A 24,986-nucleotide genomic window follows, 5' to 3' on the forward strand; every position below is an offset into this window, starting at 1 on the left:
TGATGAAATTTCTGCACAGGCTTTCTATTTATTTATATCTACATAAATAAAAATAGAATGGTGTTTGTATGTCATGGCTTGAGAATGGGTCATCGGATTGACGTAATCTTTCACTGTTGGTTCAGACAAGGGATGCTACGGTCAACTCACAAGAAACATTGGTAAAAATTGATTGAAAAAAGGGAAAAAACGAAAAACACTGTACTAACATTTTATATGGGGTTTTTGCATGGCCTACTTCACAGCCTACAACGCTTGGCAGTACAATGATTAAGAAAATTAGAAACCGAATTTAGTACTATACCATTTAATTCCACTGGAGTTTATATCCTTCGACAGATACGCGTATTTCGACCTCAACTATAAGGCAGTCTTCAGAGTCGTGTACTAGACTCGACTTGAGTCTACAGTCCAGTACACGACACGATCTATTGAAGAACCACTGTGAGACGAACTTATTTTTCAAGTTCATTTATAGACTTTTTCGATATCATTCCACAACGACGATAACCACTTATCTACCAGCCCCTAATCAATTACAAACCATTTGGTTGATTCAATTTGACGCGGCTGTCATCGTTTGAAAACACCTTTCCGCCGGGTCGTCTTCCTTCGTCCAGAAGCCTGGGTATTAATTTACGCTGGTGACACGATACAAAAAGTCATGGAATGCGTGGTCAAACAACGGCGACGACGACGTTTTGTGTCTCTATCAACCCGACTAAACATATTGCTGCTGCTGTTGAATGACACTCGGAAGCCCGGCAAGTGTTGCCCGGTCGAGGCTGCCGGTTATTGGGTTCAGTTTTCAAACAGTGAATGTGGAACAGTGCTTACGAAGGCCGGCGTTTCGGGTTTTAAGGTGCTGACTGATTTGAACTTGATACCGTTCTAGACGAATTCGTATGCCCTCTCTCGTTTCAGTTAATTTGACGACGGAGGAATGTCACTAATGGGTTGCCAAACGTTTCTAGGCATTAAGTAACATATGATACAGGCAGCCATTTCCCACGTTTTTTGTTGGCGCTGACATTTCTGTTTATTTTGATGCTCCAAATATGTGCATGAAAATAAACTGAAATTTACAACATATTTTTAACTGTGTACAACTGGTAGTCGAAATACGCGTTTCGGTCAAAGATAAGCAATAAGAGCGGAATGAAAAGGTTTGTACCCAAATCTACATTCTTGATTCTCTATTCTGCTCAGAAATTTCGAATTCATTAAAAAGAGTTTTATATACATATTAGGCAGATCATTTGAAACAATGCGTGATTTTCCAAACGTTTTCGGGCAATTCTTTGATTAATTGTATACAAAATTTACTCAAAAATTAATGGAATTTATCAATTACGTTGGATTGGCAAACATCAATTACGTTCACACACTAGTAACTTATCACGCAATGGATGTATTGCTAATAATTTAGGCTATGACGAAATCGCAAATGACTGTAGCAACCGATAGAGCTGTGATGTTAACTGTACAAATTTAAATGTTGAACACTTAAATGAATCTGCTAAAGCTAGGCATGATGTAGACCTTCCACAAGCTTCCGAGCTTCTTGTTTATTGTCAGAATTTCAATCGTATGAGAGGATCTTCAAAGATCAAGCAAATCCATAAAATCATATTGGCGTCATCTTTTTCGATCATATTAGGCACAGAAACAAGCTGGGACGAATCTATAAAAAGCGAAGAAGTTTTCGGATGTGCTGAAGATATCATATATGGCCTTCCCCCTGAGGTTAAATTACACATATATGGTGACTTCAATCAACACAATGCTGACTTCAATCCTTGCTTTGAAAATTAGGGCATAATGCTTCCAGTGGTTGGGGAAAATTAAATGTTACAATAATTTTCGACAAAATTCCTTGACTTCCTGTAGACATCCAAGAAGATTTCTTTGTAAATGAAAGTATTACACTCTTGTGGAAAAATGAAGCATTTCATACGGCACAAGAATACTCATTATTTATTCACAATAACTGCAGACCCACAGTTTGCAAATATGACAATATCCATGAATACAAAAATGTTTCAGAAAAACAAATTTCTCTATTGTAAATAATTCCACGAGTAACCCCTAATTTGGCCAAAGAATCAGCTTGTTCATTGCCATAAATATTACAATGAGCAGGAACCCAAGAAAAGTTTATTAAAAATCCTTGAGTAGGTATATAAATCATATCAAAGATTTTTAAGCTCTAAAAGAATGTGATGAGTTTTTGAATTAAAATTTATGGAATTCAAAGCATGAAGAGAACTCAAACTATTAGAACATATTATAAATAAGTTTAGAGTAAAAAGTCTAATCAAGTTACATGCAAAATATAAAGCAGTTATCTCAGCTATGAATATAGAACAAGGATTTTGTAATTTGAAACAGTGAGCCAAAAGATAATTAAAAACTCCAAGCAACATTTTGAATTAAAGATCCATCAGTAAAATAAAATTTATCACAACTGATACCTTCAAATTATCGTTCAAATAAAAAGTTTACGAAACGCAAATGTTCATTTTTTTTTAATAAGTTTTAATTCTTCATATACAGATAAATCAATAAGGGGTCGAAAAGTATGAATTTAATATTGTAATTTAGGAATCCAGGGGAAGAAGTTGGCTTTAAATTCTCATTTAAACAATAAATAAAGGAACTATTACTTGACGGGCATTTATATAAAAAGTTTATAGAAGATCAAATTTGTCTAAACAATGACTAGTAGTAGTTAAATATAGTTTTATATGAATTTTTCTTCGTCCAACGCAAAATATTAATTTATGTTTAAACATAATTTAATCAATATTGAACTAATTGCAATTTTCTTTTTCATGCTATTAAGATAACTTTATTACTTTAAACGTACATGGGAATTTTTTTATCAAGCTGATATGGAATAATATTGATCGCCTACGTACACAACGTTCTGTTGTATTGAAAATGTCAGTCCCTGAAGCCGAAAATGAAGGCCAAACTCTTACAAGTCATTTACTTTTTGAGTTTTTTTTAAAATAAAAACACTTTGAACAGCAGAATGCGCCCAAATATAGGCAATTTAACAATGTAGAAAATTAAACATATCTACTTATGAAAGTTTTGACAACATAATCGTTTTCGGCGATACCATTTTTAGTAACAAGCACATTTCCCTTGCTCATATCGTTTGCAGAACTCATATGGAACATGCACCTTCGGTAGTGTCATCCATAATCATAGAGATTATTATTTCGAAATGTTGAAAACATTACGCATGAACAATGAATATTCAATTATGAATATTGAACTACGCGTATTATGAATATCGAATTATTCATGCATTGAAAATATGTCATCGATACATGTTGATTCGAACTTTTCACGAGATGGGTCATTCCGATCAATGTTACCCCGCTGATCAATGCTACATAGGATTATGGAATACATTATTTTTAATGTTAAACTTTATGTCAAACAAGGTTATTTTTTTAGTTACATGAGGAAACATTTGTAGAACACTATATTTAACTAATACTAGTTGTCGTTTTAGACAAATTTGATATTCTACCAACTTCTCATAAATTCATGGTCCATACTTTGAGGTTTCTCATTCTGTGTGATTTGAATTCAGAATTGTGCACGAAATTTTGGTTTAAAGAACTTCCATTAACGATATGTTTGAGACGGATCAATTCATCTACGTTTTATGCAAATACTTAGGCTTCTACCAGTTATAATCATAATTGACACGATGTGGTCTAGTACCTGTAAGTATCACATTCCCATTCAATTAAAAGCTAAATGAATGAAAAATGATTACTCATTCATTTTCCCCTCGATATGCCACTAGAATTCAGCGATGGCAATGACATTCTCTTCGGCTCACATAATACATGGGCTACATTGGTCATGCTGTGTTGACGCTGCATGTGGTAGGAATATATTATGCATGCTCAGCTAATGGGAATTTTGACTGCGGTGATATTAACCTGTTGAACCGGTAGTTTACATACGTTGACATCATACGCTTCTACATTACCGGTTGATGTGTCTGAATTGGCCCTCTTGAGGTTAATGAACACGATTGTGAATTTCCATGCATGTGAAAAAATGTAACAGATTTTTTCCCACAATAGGGTAAATTGCTGATTTAGATATGGTTGAGGAAGCAGCATTGATGTTATGACATTAATATGACTTGTTAGGAAATTCTCATTACACTACTTGTGTCCACTTGTTAAACTTTTATTTAATTTTTCATGATTATGCAATTTTGATGTCATTTGTTCTTCTTGTTTCTGGCGTTAAAGACCCTTTCTCTCTGCTTAGTATTCTTACGAACACTTCCACAGTTATTAACCTAAGAGGTTTGTGGAAGTGCTTATTGAATACTAAGCTGAGAGGCAGGCTCTGTCCCAGTGTGCCTATGGTTATTTTGGTTTCAGTAAGTAATTTGCCTATTTTTACGGTATTCTTTTTATTGCGATAGTATGTAAAGCTCAGGATAGAATACAACTACAGTAATAGTCATGGAATATACGTTGAACCTTGAGAAATTTACTTGAATAATGCAATTTGTTTCATGAAACTTCATGGAAAATTTAGAAAAGAAAAAATATTTTTCTGAAATCTCTGATTCATTGTCCTATTATTGCGGTGTGGAAATATCGCGGGAAAGACAGGGTTTTATTTGAATTTTAGAAAATGCACCTACCCCGCAAATAACGTAATAATATGCAAAAGACCCTATATGTTGCTTTCTGAGAAACGAATTTGAAAAATTTGAATTATTACTTCACTTTAATTATTAAAGCATTCAGATTTTATAACTTCGTAAAATACTACATCTAGTATTTTCCCTACTTGCATGAATTTTTTTGAAGAATTTTAATCACCCTGATTTTGACACTTTGTAACGCTTTTTGTATGAACCTTCTCAAAATGTTGTATGACTAGCCAGTTATTTGATGCATTTGACTGTATCCATACGTTGAACTTTTCATTCAGCTATTATTATTAATATCTTCAATTAGCATGTTCAACCTTTGAAGTACCGTTCCAATAACTCTCATAACTACGACAAAGTTTAATCAATCAATGAAAAATGGTTCAATTATCCTTGAGGCGTTTGATATTAACCAACTAATGTGCATCCATCAATGACTACCGGTCTAAGTTGGTAGACGTTGCTAATGGATTTCCGTTACGACCTCCGAGTTTAACACAGAAGCTATCGTTTGTCGCCATTGAATGAGGTGTGAGCTGCTACTAATTTACACAGAGGGACATGATTGGCAATGAGCGACGCGGTGGAACAAAAACTCGTTTACATTGAAGAAGCGATGTGATTAATAGGAAGACTTTCATGAGGTTTGAGTATACCAAACTAGATTTAAAAATGAATATTCCAAACTAGATTCAAAATATTTTCATCATTTGCGTAACTCTTCTTTTGTGTGTAACTTCTACTGAAGTTACATACTACTGCAGTATAACTCACGCAAAACCGATTCTTATGGAACAACAAAAAACATTTGTAATTTTTACAGAAAAATCAGTCTTACCTGACTTCTTCATCTGTTTTATAAAATTTGATGGCACATATAAAATGGGAGAGTAAGAAAAATAAATAACCACAAGGGCGATTTTTCAAGTTAAAATTACAGAAATTATGGGTTGGTCCAGGAGAACCTGATTTTCTGTGAGTCTTACTCAATTCGTACTCGTACGAGAACATTTTTGATCTATCCTCTGTCAATTTAATTAGTTGTTTTTTTCGAAGCCTCCCTCTGCTTAGATATTCTGCTTATATTTGGTAAACCATGGGAAAGCATATACGGAAAGCTCAATTAACCAGATTGAACGAAAAACAATACCACAATCAAAGACAAATTAAAGACCTCCATGTGCCTTGCAGTTGCCTAAAATTTTATGGCTCATAAGGTAATCTAGAATGCCGTGAAAAGTGTACTGCGATCTGTCAAACTTGGGTACCTTTTGCACTACCGAGGGACCAAATGCAGTACTAGAAGTGGTACTCAATCTGAGCTCGAGTGGGACGGACCTGCCACAATTGAGGTCACCGTGCCAAGCTCTATTGTCAATACCATTTGGTCTATGAGTACTATTAGCCTAACATCCATGTTTCAAGTGCAGCTTCAGCTTCTCTTTTGGAGGCTGTACATACTGCCATACAACAACGTTGCTGATGTCCAACATGTACCCAATTATTTGCGTCATTTGCTCTTTTTATTAATCACTTAATTAGAAACTCTAATGAGCCATTTTTCATTTTGCTCACCACCTTCGTGTTTTTCGCTCGGTACCCATATTCAGAGCTTTCTTTGCTTTGGATGGTGGTGGTTGGCGGCACAAGATGCGCGCCTAGCCAAGGAAGGCCTTTATGAATGTGATCAATGGTGCGCGGTTCGATGCACACTCTGGGGCAAAATTATTGGGACCACCCGTAAAATACACACCAAACTATTTTGTCGATGTCTCTGTAATAACAAGTTTAATTGCACCTCTCAGTCTCAGACTGAGTCAAAATACAATAAGCAATAAGATAATAAGTTAATATTTTGGTAACAAGATTTTTGAATTATGATTACAAAATGTTAACTGGATCAATATCATGTTGTTTTAATGTTTATTTTTAAATGTCACATTTTCAAATAAAAATTTAGTACACAAAATTGAACAAAAAAAAAAGTTGCATACGCATCAGGATTAACTTATTGCCCTTAAAAACATAGTTCTGATAACAGGTGTAATCATAAAAATATAGGCATGTTTTTCAAGGGATAACCAAAACCTTTGCACGGTAGTGTATCCACCAAAGCGACGAATGTCTCGGCGTTGATTGCTGGTTGCACTTGCATTGCATTGCCCACCATTATAAAAGTGCCAAACCAACCCGCATTGGCTGGTGCACGTTCCTTTCTGGTTTTACTAGTAACATTTAGAGATTTTATGGCATAGGACGCTTCAAAGACAAGATATACTTCAGCTCTGTTTTTTAGGGGAAAAGAGAAAAAATGTCACTATTATATACCGCTTATGTTCAATAGGTCATAAAACTGTTGAGCTTCGTTTCACGCTTGTTTGCTTGCAATTTCTTCCATCAGGGCTGATCGAAGTCGTCGTGGCGGCGATGAAGCTCCGTAGATATCACGACTTGTGACCTTTATTGCTTTTACCGGTGTTTTGCTGTAAACGTTGTACGGCCGAAAGGTTCTTCATTGATGATGAACTGAAATGCACATTAGGGTAAGTTGGGACCAGATTTTTTTTAGATTTAAGTGCAATTTAGAAAAAAATATTTCTAAAAACAGACTTTCATTAAGAATTAAAATATATACAGATTTGAAAATTTTTTTGCATAACTTTTTTGTCTCATAAAGCCCTTTCCGGGTCCAAAAGGGATAAGTAGACAAAAAGTAGCACTTATTCTGCTTTATAAATACATTTTAATACTGTTGTCATGTTTTTACCTGTAACAAAAACACTATATCAATTTGTGAGTGAATTTTTAGTGATTACATGAAAAATGATCATTGATTGACAAGTGTTTGCCATATGAGCCCATATTCGGAATTAGAGACAAAGCAGTAAATACCGCTTCAGATTCGTCTCGTTTTCTCTTGCTTCTCTGATGAAGTTGACCCACTGCGTCATAAAAACAAACTTTATGAAGTGTCGACCGCCAATGTGTTCAATGAGCATAAAAAGCGGATTTGAATGCATAATCTCATGATCCCAAACGATCCCGATGCCGCTGCTGGTGCATTTGGTAACTATGGGGCATGGGGCGCAGATTTCAGCAGCCTATCGGGAAACTTTGTTAACCATTAGACACGTTTCTTCTGTGGCGCTGCTTCACGCTACCTGTCAAACGGGCTTGCTGTAGTCTATTAAGTAGGTGCACTGACCCTTCCGTTGAGTTTCCAGAGATATACAGATGAAGGTGGGCGTCTACGTCAGACAGAAAAGCAATATGCGCGACGAAAGCAACCCGAAAAGTCCCCCTCCCTGTTGCTGTCACAGGCTTTTCTCCCAGAGGGTGTCAACCAGTTAATTAAAGGGAAATTTATATGCAAATTTTCAGCTCAATGGACACTATCTTCATTCATATCTTGGTTATTTAGTGAAGCAAGAAATCGGAGTGTGCATGTGCATCTGTTGTTGGATATAAGAAACGATCGAACGAACGATAAGCCGTTTGCCATCCACGCAGCTGAGCTTCTTGTCTAATGTAATCCCATTCGAGTGGAGCCGAGACGTAGAAACTGCTTGATGCAGGGATTCTCAAATTGGAGCAGGATTGGATACTGTAAATCTATCAATATAAATAAAAATGGAGTGGTGTTTGTATGTCACGAAATGACTTGAGAACGGGCTATCGGATTTTGAAATTTATCACATAGATATGATCCTGAAGTGTTCCGACGTGTTTGTGTGTATAAAAAACTCAAGATGTTCACAGGAAAGTTCGAAAAAACGGGAGCGAACGGAACTGCCTGTTTTGTATGGGACGTCCATGACGTTTTTCAGCAGCCTACTTGATGGCAAGACGAAGTTTGCCGGGACCACTAGTATGCAATAAAAATACAGTACGTGTGAATTTTTACGAAAATCAACTCATTTATTGTAGAAAAATGTCATCCGGAATGAGAAGTCGATGGACATCTATATATATATATATATATATATGGACATCTATATATATATATATATATATATATATATATATATATATATATATATATATATATATATATATATAAATATATATATATATATATATATATATATATATATATATATATATATATATATATATATATATATATATATATATATATATATATATATATATATATATATATATATATATATATATATATATATATATATATATATATATATATATATATATATATATAATATATATATATATATATATATATATATATATATATATATATATATATATATATATATATATATATATATATATATATATATATATATATATATATATATATATATATATATATATATATATATATATATATATATATATATATATATATATATACATATATATATATATATATAAATAAAAATGGAATGGTGTTTGTATGTCACGAAATGGCTTACGAACGGGTGAACGGATTTGAATGATTCTTTCTCAGTGTTGTTTGTCAAGGGTTCCGACGTGTTTGTGTGTATAAAAATCCCACGATATTCACCGGGAAAGTTGAAAATACGAGTGCGAACGAAACTGTCATTTTATATGGGACGATCAAAAGCGTTTTCCAACAGCCTACTTGATGGCAAGACGAAGTTTGCCGGGACCACTAGTTTTCTAATAGTTATATAGGACAGAGCTTCCATTTCTAGCTACAAACCTTTTTATTGTCTACATTTCCATCTACTACATTATACTAAAACTTTTTTTTCTTTCCTTACAGGTAATTATCAGGATATTATACATGGTAGCAGAGGCACTTCCACGTTCTTAATCATGGGTAAGACAAACGTTGGCAAATATTTTGTGCAGAGTGAAGCTATGAAAAAGATCAACCCTATGGAATTCTAGACTTTAATTTGAGTTCGATGTCAAACTCTTCTTCATAACATCAGAGTAGACATTTGTCTAAGATCTAATCTTTTTTATTTAGAAATTCTCGTGACTTTACGACAAGTTTTTATTGAAAGTGTTTTTTATAATTTTCTCTAGGAATTTCATCAGAAATTTACTAAAGTATTTGCTCAAATTATCAGATATTCCTCCGTAAATTTCTAAAGCAGTTCTAAGCATTCCGTGGGATTTTCTGAAGAAATTTTGACAAAAATCTTTAAAGCAATGTATGTAGGAATGATCGGAGAGATTGTTGATAAAATGCTGTAATATTTGTTGGTGTGAGAAACTAAATGAACATTTGACGATTGCATGTGAATTTTTCGAGATACTTTTTTAAAAAATGTTTGTAAAAACTACAAGAGTAATATTTGGATTAAATGCTGGAGAAATTCATAGAAAAAAAAAATAGATTTGTTTGACGAACCCCTCAAAGAGTTTTGGATTTGTGGGAGGAAACATGTTCATTTATAACGAAATCCATGGAACATTAATTCATAACGAAATCCACATGAACAGGCGAAGGATTTCTAGTAGGGTTCCTTGAAAAAAGCTCTTCAGCTATTTTTTCAAAAAATCAAGCATGAACCATTGTGGATTTCCACGGAAAAAATATATACTCGTAGATCTCCTTCAGTAACAACTGGAGAATTCGGTTGAAGGATTAGTGAAAAATATGTGCATGAAATTCTAGGATAGTTTTGGAAAAAAAAACAAAGTAATACCTGATTAAATTACTGGAGGTAGTAGCTTCGAAGATCTCAAGGGTTTTCTGGAGTTAATCATTTAAATCATTAAAATCCTTTAAAAATCCTTTATAAATCACTGGGAAAATTATGGGAGATTTTGTAAAGACATTTTTAGAGAAATCCCTGTAGGAGACCTTGAAAGTACTCTGAATAAAATCACTATGATAATTCCTGAAACTTTTTCTGTAGGAATCCGAGACGCAATTCTTGAAGAGCCTACTGAACCTGTTATAGTATCTGAAGGTTTCTTTGAAGCCTGTATAATTTAGCATCAGGATTCAATGCAAGCAGAAAAAGAGACTTTAGAGACCATTTTGTTTGCAATAGATACTATAAAGACCTTCCATTAAAAACATAAGACTTACATTGAAATAGAGACCAAGTCTCTAAAAGAACCCTACTACCAGGATGATTTATTTGATCAACTTTTGTTATCATTCATATTAGTTTTATTGATATGTTAGAATGAATTTAATGAATCTATCTATCATTTTATACAATCATTATGTACAATATCATATCTGTATTCTATTTTCAAGGCAAATACTAAATTGAAATGTCCTATTTGAAATTTTCTTTTTATGATAAAGGTAAATGCCGCAATCCGGTGAATCATTGAATAGTTTTTTTTTTTTTGTATGAAAGCATCCAACAACAGTGCACTTTTTATTAAACATTAAATGATTGTTATTTTCCAAGAAATTGTTCAGTCAGAGTGATCAAAATCACTGAACGTTGTCTTTTGGTTCGGTTAGAGTGAACCAAGTGCACGTAGTCCTTCGAAAAATCGTGCTATTAGATTTAATTAGATTCCTTTCACTCGTTCTACAGAAACACGTTTATTTTCCCCAAAACACACCAACAAACTGACTTCTGCTTTTTTTACTCAGAAACAACTAGGGCTGGAAAGTGTTAATGTGAATAGAGAGTGTCGTGCTATTTTTACATAGATGCTTACCTTACTGTCATCGGACAGCGAAACAATGAGAGATTTTTCTCAAATTCTCTTTCATTTTTCCGTCTCTACAGCTCATGACGGAATCGTAAACTTGATAATGTTTAGTTCCATTTCCGGTATGATTGTTATTTATATCGCTGGAATCATGGAAGGATATCCACTTAACTTATCAAACACATTTACTTCCCGAAATATTCCAAAATGGAATAGAAATTTTAATAGCAAAACAACATTGAAAATGCTCTCGTGAGAGCTCCGTCATGGCGACGTGACGAAGTGAGTATATGAAATAAAGCTTCGCCTAAAGACAGTGAGAAGACTCGTTTCGTCAGTGTCGCAAGTCGGTCATGATCAGGGATTGAATCCTTAGAAAATTGAGAGAATCTCTTACGTATCGCTTTCGGAAACTATCATAATATTCAGCACATTATGAGAGACTGTTTATCGTATACTGCTACAACTTTGATCAGATTTTTGATGCTCCAAATCTGGGGGACACTATTGCTATTGGAAGTTCGTGGATTGTTTATAGTGCCAGTAAAGAAAAACACCTACCCCCAACGGTAAACAAGCGAGAAAAATGGATGTTATCATCGCCTCTCTGCTTGATCAGTGGAGTTCAGCAGTGAAAACCAACTGGGCATGACAGTCCATTGATCAAATTGAAGTTATTTTATAAAGTTTTGGCAGTATGCGGGGCACCTATAGGTGCTATATGGGATTGAGGTAACAAGTTGAGAAGTATGTTTTTCTCCATGTGGGGGTTTTCCGTGATAATTCAGAGAAAAGGAGTCTTTACTATATAGAGCATTGTATTATTTTCAGTAGAAATATGTAACGGCACTCGGATTCCATTTCCAGATTCACTCTATATTTATGTATTGAAATTACGGCCCAGGCCCCACCGCACAGTATTTCGATAGGCCGAAATCGTGAACTTAATTCAGTAGCACTCTTAAACGTGATTTTTCTAGAATGGTGTCTTCGGACGAAAATTTTCTAAAAATATGGCGCATATATTGGCGGTAACTGTTAGTTCGCAACTTTGCCGTAGGCGGCGCTGTAAAATTAAAATTTCTGAAATGACGATCTTTAAATATGGTGTCTTTGGCAAAATTGTAGATAATTTAAATACAAACAACTTTGCCGAAGACACCTAGTCTGTATCTAGTCGCATTTCCAAAATATGGAGGTATTTTATGAACGACCCCCTAAAACAGTTTTTCTTGAATATTTTGAAAATGTGAGGTTTTCGGTAGTAACTTTGTTCTACAAAATTGTGTAAACAGTCAAAACGAATCATTTTCTCGAAGACACTAAGGTTCTAAAATGTAAGGGAAAGGAATTATAGTAATTTAAGTGCAAATATCAGTCACTTTTCGGGGTCGTTTATTTTTTCGGGTGGCAAGTGGTGGCAGATGAAACCCATTGGGATTGAAAATATATCATAAGTAGTGTTCAATGTCGATAGTGCCATGATTATCCACGAGTATCCCTTCCAGTTAACGGGATTTGTATCAGAGTCTATTTAGGCAAGTTTTGACAGCGCGTTGGATAAATATGCTTGCTCTGACTGTCTTCATGAGAGCCATACACTTGTTTTCACTCTCCCCTTCTCCCTACCATTCGCTGTTTTGATTTTTATGCTTCTGCACTCTAAACTAAACAGACACATTCAATGCGTGAAATTTTAACAGCGACGAAAAATTCCTTTGTCTATTTACACATCTTGCTTAAAATGTGAACTACTCTTTTAGTCAAAAACTGATAAGTGATTAATAATTTTTCGGCCGCTATGTGAAAACCCTTGCTTAATATTTGTCTTTATTTATTTTAGAGTGTGTTTATGTTTTATGTATGCTGTCAAATGTGCGCTTATTTTCATAGTCAGCGATTGTTTTCAAGTGCTGTTTCAATTAGTAAAAATGGTTGACGAAGAAGATAAGTTAAAAATAGTTTTAACAAACCAAGCAACAAAAAATCCAAACATGCAAAGGAGCTGTTGCGTACCTTAGCTGGAATCTATACAATACTTCAGAGAAGAGCGAGAATGAGCCTTCGGTTGATTTTAATACCTTTACACAAAAAATATTGTATTCTGCAATAAAATAGAATACGACTATTTTTAAGCCAATTCGTTAGATAAAAAATATCCACAATACACCGGTATTAAATCTTGATTCTTATCTTAAAAACCCTTATTACCAAAAATAATAAATAAGAAACTTAAAAAAGGGATATGCACAAGGAACGTAATAAAAACATACATACCTTCTCCTGTGCGTGATCAAAACTTGCCTAAATAGACTCTGAAAACAAACCCGTTAACTGGAAGGGATACTCGTGGATAATCATGGCACTATCGGCATTGAACACTACTTATGATATATTTTCAATCCCAATGGGTTTCATCTGCCACCACTTGCCACCCGAAAAAATAAACGACCCCGAAAAGTGACTGATATTTGCACTTAAATTACTATAATTCCTTCTCCTTACATTTTAGAACCTTAGTGTCTTCGAGAAAATGATTTGTTTTGACTGTTTACACAATTTTGTAGAACAAAGTTATTACCGAAAACCTCACATTTTCAAAATATTCAAGAAAAACTGGTTTTTGGGGGTCGTTCATAAAATACCTCCATATTTTGGAAATGCGACTAGATACAGACTAGGTGTCTTCGGCAAAGTTGTTTGTATTTAAATTATCTACAACTTTGCCAAAGACACCATATTTAAAGATCGTCATTTCAGAAATTTTAATTTTACAGCGCCGCCTACGGCAAAGTTGCGAACTAACAGTTACCGCCAATATATGCGCCATATTTTTAGAAAATTTTCGTCCGAAGACACCATTCCAGAAAAATCACGTTTAAGAGTGCTACTGAATTAAGAGCCAGTTCGCGAGAACCGCAACCCCCTTTCCAAGGGAAGTTGTATTGATGTTCTCCGATCAGGCTGAAATTTTCAGGGATTGTTCTTCTATATAAAAGATGATGTTTTGCAAAATATTAGATTTTTATATTAGGGGGAAGTGAGACAAAATGACCCCCAATGATTTCATGTCACTAAACATGCAAAATCACAAAAACTGATATAATTATAGTAAAAGTGCACGGATTATATTGAAATTTGGCATGAATACTCTACGTTATACAAACTTTGAGATTGGCATGGTATCTGGATTTTGAAAGTACTTCAAATCGAAAAAAATTAGTTTTTCATAAAAAATTTAGTGATTTTCAAATCGATTTTTTTCTTACCAACCGAACTAGGTCAAAAAACTAAATATGACGTTTTGTAAGGTAACTCATGGGCTTTCATTTGAGGTGTAATCCAAATATGCCGTTTCAAAAATTTTCGAAAAAAAATTTTTTTTTTCGGGATAGTGTTTGAAACTGAGCCATTTTGCGAGTACCGCAACCGCCTTGTCTAGAGAGGTTGTATTGATGTTCTCCGATCGAGCTGAAATTTACAGGAGTTGTTTTCCTATATAAAAGAAGCTATTTCGCAAAATTTCAGATTTTTATATTAGGGAGAAGTGGTACAAAATAACCAATAATGATTTAATATACAAAAAATACAAAATTATTTAAACTGCTATAATAGCGATAGTAGGGGCCCAGATAGCCGTAGCGGTAAACGCGCAGCTATTCAGCAAGACCAAGCTGAGGGTCGTGGGTTCGAATCCCACCGGTCGAGGATCTTTTCGGTTGGAAATTCTCTCGACATCCCAGGGCATAGAGTATCTTCGTACCTGCCACACGATATACATATGCAAAAATGGTCAATCGGCATAGAACGCTCTCAGTTAATAACTGTGGAAGTGCTCATAAGACCACTAAGCTGAGAAGCAGGTTTTTTCCCAGTTGGGACGTAACGCCAGAAAGAAGAAAAAGAGTAGCGATAGTAAAAATGCACGAATTTGAATGAAATTTGGCATGTTTACTTTACGTTATATGAATGATCATTTTGTATAAAAAATGTTTCAAATCGAGAAAAACCTGTTATTTTGTAAAATTAGTTATTTTTTCAAATCGACTTATTTTTGGTCAACTGAACTAGGTAGGACAACTCAAGGGCTTTCATTCGCGGTGTACCGTGGTAAATCAAAATCCGGGCGGTATGAGCAGTGGCCTGGGACACGGTTATATGAAAAATTTAGATTCTCGCTCCAGCCCACTTTTTGGATTGCATTTAGGTCCCATAACAACTGTGCAAAATTTCAGCTTGATCAGAGAAACTATATTTTAGCGCCAGCCGTTCAAAGTTTGTATGGGATTTACTATGGGAAAACATACTTTCACAAAGAAAGGGTAATTCTGGTCGCTATCTGTAATTATTCAGTTTTAATAAGCATATAGTAATAATATATAAATTATAATTCAATTAATACACGATTTTGCATTCTCAACGATCAATCAACAATGAGAAGGTATTTTTTTCAATTCTCATTCCCCCACTTATTCGCATGGATGGTATATATGCGTTCGGTTAGGTCCCATAACAACTGTGCAAAATTTCAGTTCGATCGGAGCAACTATATTTTAGCGCCAGCCGTTCAAAGTTTGTATGGGATTTACTATGAGAAAACTTACTTTTACAAAGAAAAACCGCCAGAGGTCGCCCATTTATCTCTATAAAAATTTTGAACACAAACCTCGATAGGTATTTCTACGATGAACAACATTGCCGAAGACTGCGAAGCAATTCGATGCTTGTGAAAAAAGTTATTAAGCGTAGACTATTCGGAAAATTTGCCCGATTTTGTTATTTATTGTTATTCCTTTACGTGTTAATCAACGTCGCCTTGCCAATACATTTTCATTGAATAACTTTTTTCACAAGTGTCGAATTGTTTCGCGGTCTTCGGCAATATTATTCATCGTAGAAATACCAATCGAGGTTTGTGTTCAGAATTTTTATAGAGATAAATGGGCGACCTCTGGCGATTTTTCTTTGTAAAAGTAAGTTTTCTCATAGTAAATCCCATACAAACTTTGAACGGCTGGCGCTAAAATATAGTTGCTCCGATCGAACTGAAATTTTGCACAGTTGTTATGGGACCTAACCGAACGCATATATACCATCCATGCGAATGAGTGGGGGAATGAGAATTGAAAAAAATACCTTCTCATTGTTGATTGATCGATGTGAATGCAAAATCGTGTATTAAGTGAATTATAATTTATATATTATTACTATATGCTTATTAAAACTGAATAATTACAGATAGCGACCAGAATTACCCTATATTAAATTTAATAATTTGAATTTGTTTGCCTAGTAAGAGACCAAATGTAAGTAATAAAAATATGCTATACGATTATCTCTAACCAATAAATGTATACCTTTGAGCTGATCTCATCGGGGACATTGATGAGTTTGTTGAACAGACCTCCGAAAGGCCAATACGTCGTAATAACTACAAAAACAGCTATTTTTTCATTCAATATAGCTGTATAAATGTTGTCAATTTAGCATTTTATTGGTAAATATTATCAGAGTGTCCGGATATTAGTACCGTCCGAAATTTGATTCACTACGATACACCGCGAATGAAAGGTCCTGAGTTTCCCTACAAAACCTCATATTTAGTTAATTGACAACAATATAAGTCGATTTGAAGAAAAAAACTAATTTTATTAAAAAAAATCAAACAGATTTTTTATCAATTTGAAACATTTTTCTAATCCAAATACCATGTTCATTTTGAAGTTCATATAACGTTAATTAAACATGACAAATTTCATGCAATTTCGTGCATTTTTACTATCGCTATTATAGCACTTTAATTGATTTTGTATGTTTTTATATATTAAATCATTAGTGGTTATTTTGTACCACTTCTCCCTAATATAAAAATCTGAAATTTTGCGGAATATATTCTTACATATAGGAAAACAACTCCTGTAAATTTCAGCTCGATCGGAGAACATCAATACAACCTTTCTAGACAAGGCGGTTGCGGTACTCGCAAAATGACTCAAGTTCAAACACTATCCTGAAAAAAAAAATTTTTTTCGAAAATTTTTGAAACGGCATATCTGGATTACATCTCAAATGAAAGCCCATGAGTTACTCTACAAAACGTAATATTTAGTTTTTTGACCTAGTTCGGTTGGTAAGAAAAAAATCGATTTGAAAATCACTAAATTTTTTATGAAAAACTCATTTTTCTCGATTTGAAGTACTTTTAAAATTCATATACCATGCTTATCTCCAAGTTTATATAACGTAGAGTAATCAAGCCAAGTTTCAACATAATCCGTGCAGTTTTACTATAGTTTTATCAGTTTTTGTGATTTTGCATGTTTAGTGACATGAAATCATTGGGGGTCATTTTGCCCCACTTCCCCCTAATATAAAAATCTAAAATTTTGCAAAACATCATCTTTTATATAGTAGAACAATCCCTGAAAATTTCAGCCTGATCGAAGAACATCAATACAAGAAGGGGTTGCGGCTCTCGCGAACTGGCTCTTAAGTTCACGATTTCGGCCTATCGAAATACTGTGCACCGCCACCGGAACGCATCAGTTTAAAACAGGGGGGTATACGCAACAAGGTTCGCCTACCGTTCATGTTTTGTGAGTGTATTCGTTTGGCTCACAACGCTGCTAGGTATCCCGCTGTTTGAGTGTTGAAATGCATCAGCATTTGCTGTCTGGCATGGCCCGCGTTTCGACCTGTGCTGTTTGGGTCGGCCCGCGTGAGAGATGATGCTGTTTGGGACGGCCCGCCCGAGAGATGATTGTTAGGCGAGCTTTGTTTGTAGTTGACAGCCGTACACCCACCCTGGTTTAAAATAAGATGTTGGCTTCAGCGTTATGACGAATACAAAAACTTTAAAAATAATATACTAATCGCATTCTTGGGATCATTGTGGGGGTATGAAATTATTCATTTTGGCGTTAAATAATAAATGGACGTTGCCTCAAATCTTAATTATCACAGTTCTTAACTCATGATGTTGTACAAATATGGACGCTCGTGCGCTAGAGTCCGGATGGGATTCATCTGCACTAATGTCTTAGTTTGGTACAATTTTGTGGCCCGTTAAATTTTATACAATCCAAATGCAAATCTTTAAAAACAGAACTCCTTCAAAGCCCGTCTTTGCAAATCCATTGACGTTTACAAATCAATTTGGTTTGCTTTGATTTCAACCTCCTACACAGTGCATGCACTTTGGGGTTGCCTAGTGAAATTTCAAGCTCATTGTTTATCCGTGCAGTGAGCTTTCATGATCGCTAACAACCGTCTTACTGAGTAGCACAGTTCGATCACAGCATAAGGTCGCTTTGAATGCTCAATGCTCATGCTCATCAAGGTCGCTCATGTCTTCAATGCCTGCTCCAGATCCGTGCTCTTGAAAATTTAAACTTTGGCTTCGATTCATCTTCACCTTAACGGGAACGCCACAGGGTCCTGGAACCCACATGATAGTAACCCCGGGCGGTGCGTGTTGGAATCCATGAATGGCGCTAAGTCGGTGATAATGACGATGACGATCGGGCGGAAGGTTGCCTTGTTAGCAGCATAAAATATAGCCGCTGCTTTAGCGAAAAAAATGGAACCCTGTTCAGGAAGACCTGAGCTTACTGCGAGTTCGTCATCCGCAATGCCTATTCCAATCCCTTGCGTTAAGAGGGGACCAACTGTATAACGCCGCGGATGTGTCGTATAACCGGACCGTAGGACTTCGGCGTCGGATTGCCCCAACCGTGATGATGAGTCTCCTGTCCTGAAGTTGTCCTTTATTCTGCCGACAAATTTGAGTGGCTCCAGAGTTACTGTGCACGTGCTGTAGCCTTAGGTGCAGGAGTCTCATTACTTGCAATCGCATTACTTGCACGCGATTTCAGGATTTTCGTGAGCCTTCGGCTAGCGCAACACGGAGAGACGGTTTGGTTTGAGACTCGTCAGTACATTTAGGTGCTCCTGAGAAATATGTAACTCTAAGTGGCGCCAGTCACGCTCACCATACCAGGAAATCTTGGCGACAGGAGGAAGCGTCACGCCGGCTATGCTGTCCAGCCGAATGTCGGCCTCTGCTAGTAGGCGGGTTTTATCGTTTCCAGCGGTCCTCTCCGCATAATCGGCCGCTTTCGTACAAAGTGTAGCAGTAATCAAATAACGGAAGGGAAGGAGGCCAGCCTCGACAGAGTGGACGGGAGGAAACCCGAAACTATTCGTACGTAGCGGTTATAAATGGGATACAATGTCTTATTTAATCTGTGCATCGCAAGGAAAGTGGTTTCTAGACCGTAAAACAATCGACTGTCAATGAGAGCGACGGCGACACGGAACCGGATACCTCGATTGTTGCTACGGTGCGGTCTCGAGAGAGATTTCAGTAAGTTCAGGTGGCTACGACAGTTGGCTCTGACTGCTTCACAGTGGGGCTTGAAGGTCAGGCCGAAGATAGCTCCAGGAACTTTTGCTGTCTTACGAATGTTTGTTGTTGATGACGATCGGCGGCCCACTGACCCTATGCCCGTGTTATTAGAGGTTTGGATTATGTTTTTCCATGATTATCACTTCAAATTACATTTTTTTAAAGTATCCCAAAGATGTGTGCAAATATTGATCCAAAATTTTCACGAGTTACAAAAATGCAAATTGTTAGACTTTAGGCTCATTTTTTCTTATAATATGAAAAATGTCACTCTAACTTAAAGCCAACCAATTTGTTCATTTCATTTAATATAAGAGAATTTCTTTGACAATTACGTGGTACTCTTGAAATTTTTTTAATCGTTATGGAAGTTCTGCAGAGCGTTTTTTTAAAGTTCCCTATTATCGATTAGTAACCCCTGGCATAACACCTATGATGGCGATTCAATAGGCAGAGATTTATTATACGAAGTGTTATGCGTTGTAACACCGCAGTCCGATCCGGTTGTGGTCTCTGTCTCCACAGTGGCCGACCACAGACAGACATCAATTGGCTCGTATTTCGCGATGTTTTACAGCCCGCCGCTATCATCATCAGCATTATCGCCGTGATCTAATGCAGAGGCACGACGACAACTTGTCGCTGATTATTTTAAAGTGCATTTTAGCTGAGTATGGATCCGCAGCTTATGTTGGAGTCATCGTAAGAGTATGTCGTCATTGCGCTAAAGGGCTATGGGAGTATGAAGCATGGAATCACAGTTCTGCACAAGTGTTTCAATCGTTGGTCTGAAGGCGAGGAACAAAAATTTGCATCAACTTGCAGCGTGGGCAGGCAGTTCCTGTGTTGTAAATTGGAATCGCATGTTATGTTAGGAGTTATGATGAAGTGCATAAAATGGAAAGTTACTTCAGGTTATGCTCTGATATGAGTAGGGTAAGATAGGTCACCGGAAATATCCTATTTGAAAACGACTTCTAAAAAGTAGTAACTGAGAAGCCCCATACAAAAATTCAAGGTCACCTGTATCGAAACTATGACTGGTTAAATGAAGTACTTGATTATACTATAGAATTCCGATACATATTTTAAAAAGCAGTTTTCATCCCAATGAGCTCAAATTTTGGAAGGAAAATCGAAATAAATTATCTCCATTAGAATAATTTATGTATGTACCGAAAACTTTATCAACGTACGTATAAACTCGTCAGGCATATTTACTTCCGGATAGCTACATATTTTAATCAGTCAATCAATACTTACCCTTGATAAATAATCAATTATCCCAGCGGCCTAACGCCTGTACGATCGTCCATTTCGCCTTTATCGGGCTAAGCCAAATCGAAATCGGAAACTTTGTTAACTTCAATCAATAATCAAATAAACATTTTCCAACTCGAATCACAACGCAAACGGACAGATCGACAGCCCAGATCGTACCCAACTACATTTTATTTACTTTCACTTCTTCTGGTCAATGGTCATACGATAAACACCAAACCAAGTCAACCGTTGTTGACGACTGCTGTTGATCCCGAAAGCCACAAACTGCGCAAGGTCTCGCTGGTCTCACACTTGAGCATTTTTTTTTTGTAGGAGCGACCTGTGTCCTCTAGATTTTTATTTCGAACAATTATATTTGATATAATCGGAAGGAAAATAAACATTCCATTCTCGAGTACTCAGTGCCGAGTGGGTAAGGAAGCAATACAATGTATTCCGTGATGGTGAACCGAAAGTGTTCAACAGAGGTGATTCGTGTGAAGGGCAAAATTGGGGCTGCATTGTAATAAAAAGAGATTATGAAATAATGTCTCGTTAGATTAAACAAAACTAAACATGTAAATCTTCATTTTATTTGATCTTCCAAAATTAAAAAAAATTATCGATATATTTGTTTTGCGTATTATTCTACAATCTGTTTTTTTTTAAGTGTGGTAAGCCTTCGTTTATTTGAAATCCGTCAATTAAAAGATTGAACTACTCGAACTGATTGTAAAGGTACCTTCCATGGGGGTGACAATGGGTCTAGGGGGTGAGATTGGGTCAAACGGAAAAAATATGGTTTTTGAAATATTCCAGCTAATTTCGCTGATGTTACTAAAATTAATAATTCATATGTTAGAGAACATATTATTACACATAATTAATCGCAATATATGTTTTTAGAAATAGTAGTTTTTGTTTAATATACCAACAAACTTGTATGTTGAAACTAGAGAAAAGTTACAACATTAAATTTAGCCTGTACAAAGTATCACGCATGTACTTTAACCTCTATTGTTATATTATTAGAAGGTTGAAAGTTCAATGCTTTTATCGAGTAATATCGCGAATCCGGTTAGGTGCATTCATTGGAAATTATATATTTATCGTTTACCAAAACGAATCCCAGTGCCTACTGGTGGAAGTGCAGAGGACTCCTCGGTTTCCATAAAGCAAGTAACACGTCAACATTTCCCTCCCATCCCTAAATTGACCTGCATTCGGACGCAGCCAGCGCCGTTATTGTTTGTTATAATAATGAGAGCACCAGTACTACTCATCCCGAGTAGTGTATGTTGGTTTCCTGTGTAAGTACAGCTGTTCTTGCATTAACGGAGTAGCATATGCGGGCGGTCAATCATGCTCATGCTCTTTTGTCACACCCCATTTTACATTTCGAGTGTATTTTGTTTGCCGTGTCCCTTCCGAAATGTAAGATAGGAACAACCCCAGTGTTTAAAAAGATGAACACCTGTGGCATTTTTGTCGACTAAGCGAACATGATCAAAAGTGTCAAGGTTCTAATTTGGACCCTTTCTTAAAATAAATATGATATATTGGTTGAATTGATCACCGTGAACTTCTATTTAATATTATATATTGGCTTTTCTCGGTGACAACAGACAAAAACAGCATATTTTGCGTTACGCGTTTCGGCTTACTTCACTTCAGCCCTCATCAGACGCCTAAAATTACATTTATTAAACAGTTACAATTTACAAAGAACATTTCAATTTTCACATAAACACTTACAACATGCTGAACGCAACCTTACAGCTTGGTCTGTCACAACTATACTAATGGTTTTCCCAAAACCCCAATTAACGAGCGCACCTTGCTCATCACCCAGTTTCATTTTCGTCAATGTTTCCTCTCTCAGTCGTCCGTGTATGTGGCTCTCCACGCAGTCTCGCCAATAGACCATTGTACGTGGAGTTGAAATTACCGCACTCACGTTGCAGGTTTACGGTCTCTCTTTCTCCCTGCTTTTTGATATGGAAGACCTCTGCGATCATCCTGGTCTCTGGGTTCTCGATGCGTTCCAAAACAGTCGTTTTTTCGAAATCAAAGACATGGCCTTCTTCGATCGTGTGCACTGCTAATCCCGATTTTGGATTCCTCTTTTTGCTGTCATTCTTGTGTTCTGCAATCCTTGGAACGCATCGAGAACCCAGAGACCAGGATGATCGCAGAGGTCTTCCATATCAAAAAGCAGGGAGAAAGAGAGACCGTAAACCTGCAACGTGAGTGCGGTAATTTCAACTCCACGTACAATGGTCTATTGGCGAGACTGCGAGGAGAGCCACATACACGGACGACTGAGAGAGGAAACATTGACGAAAATGAAACTGGGTGATGAGCAAGGTGCGCTCGTTAATTGGGGTTTTGGGAAAACCATTAGTATAGTTGTGACAGACCAAGCTGTAAGGTTGCGTTCAGCATGTTGTAAGTGTTTATGTGAAAATTGAAATGTTCTTTGTAAATTGTAACTGTTTAATAAATGTAATTTTAGGCGTCTGATGAGGGCTGAAGTGAAGTAAGCCGAAACGCGTAATGCAAAATATGCTGTTTTTGTCTGTTGTCACCGAGAAAAGCCAATATATAATATTAAATAAATATGATATAGCCGTTATTTGGCGGGAAAAGTAGCAGCAAGAACACACTCTATTGTGTTATTTAATAAAATCAAAATTTCATCCAAAATTTTAGAACCTTATTGTTATACAGGTCGGACTCGATTATCCGGAGACTCGATTATCCGGGGACTCGATTATCCGGGATTCGATTATCCGGAATTTTAGACTCGATTATCCGGAATTTGTTTTTTGTTGTTCTTGTTTTTCAATTTTATGCATTAAGGTGAAGATGAAACGAAGCCCAACTTCAAATTTTCAAGAGCACGGATCTGGAGAACCAAGCATACGTTCAAGCTGAAAACTTAATCGATTGGTCACTAGCTGGTGGTAACCAATCGATTAGGTTTTCAGCTCAAACGGATGTTTGGTTCTCCAGATTCGTGTTCTTGAAAATTTGAGGTTTGGCTTCGATTTATCTTCACCTTAATCTGAGATAATTTGGTATTGCAATATACAATATGAATGGTTTTGCAGTTTTGAACGTGTATGCTGGTCAAGAAATTTCTTTTTCTTGTAAAGACCCCTACTGTTCCTAAAAATAATTTCTGGCTACGCCACCGCATCATATAAATAAAACAACAAAACAAGATAATATTTAAGTTCTTTTATCGAAGATTTCAATTTTTTCTTAGTGATTCGATTATCCGGAGTGAAAAAAAAACGATACTCCGGATAATCGAGTCCGACCTGTATTATGGTCAAATATGATCCCAGTAGCTTAAAAAAAACCGCTGCCGAAATTAATCAAGGCTACACTGTTCTTCTACGCTTACTTGTCATATGTTCTACGTAAATCTCATGGACTGTGGGGCAAATAATCGCAGAACGGCAGTACATGTCATATGAATGGTACGAAACACCACAAATAAAAATTAAAGAACAACTGTTGATAAAAAAATAAAGGAAACTTACTGATGAATGTAAAGTCAACTCAAATACAAAATTATAGCGCAATAAGTAATTATTAAAGAAAGAAACAAATGTTTTGAATTATTGAGAATTCTTGTCTTTATTTAGGATAAAAATAAAAATAATTGTGTCACTTTCTACTAATTGGGCTATGTAGACTAACGGCCTTCTATGTCTGATGATCTGTTCAGACCAACTGCAATCGTATTACTGCGAACGGACCAAACGACCCATCTCAAACGGCATACATGTTACGATTGTGACATAGCACCTGTTATATCACTGGACCAGGTCTTAATTAAGTTTCTAATGCTTAATTGGGACATGTGTGCTTTCGAGATTTCGCTCCTTAAGTTAACTGACCCTTTCAATCTATCGACCAAACGGCATACTTCTTCATGGCACTTGGGCTTACAGTATGCTATGGCCTTTCGATCGTATC

The 24,986-nt window shown here is 36.0% G+C and overlaps 1 protein-coding gene and 1 long non-coding RNA gene across 5 annotated transcripts in view; one reads left to right on the forward strand and one right to left on the reverse strand.

The window, feature by feature from the left end:
* Window positions 1-24,986, forward strand: part of LOC5567164 (protein TANC2) — a 441,714-nt gene that overhangs the window by 282,556 nt on the left and 134,172 nt on the right. The gene's annotated exons all lie outside the window — the stretch shown is intronic.
* LOC110679104 lies at window positions 22,583-23,146 on the reverse strand. Its single transcript, XR_002502210.1, has 2 exons — window positions 22,752-23,146; window positions 22,583-22,684 (listed from the first exon to the last, which is right to left on the reverse strand). It is a non-coding gene; the product is annotated as an uncharacterized LOC110679104 (long non-coding RNA).

This window comes from Aedes aegypti, chromosome 3 (genome assembly GCF_002204515.2).
Source record: "Aedes aegypti strain LVP_AGWG chromosome 3, AaegL5.0 Primary Assembly, whole genome shotgun sequence".
In the NCBI taxonomy this organism is placed as follows: Eukaryota; Metazoa; Arthropoda; class Insecta; order Diptera; family Culicidae; genus Aedes; species Aedes aegypti.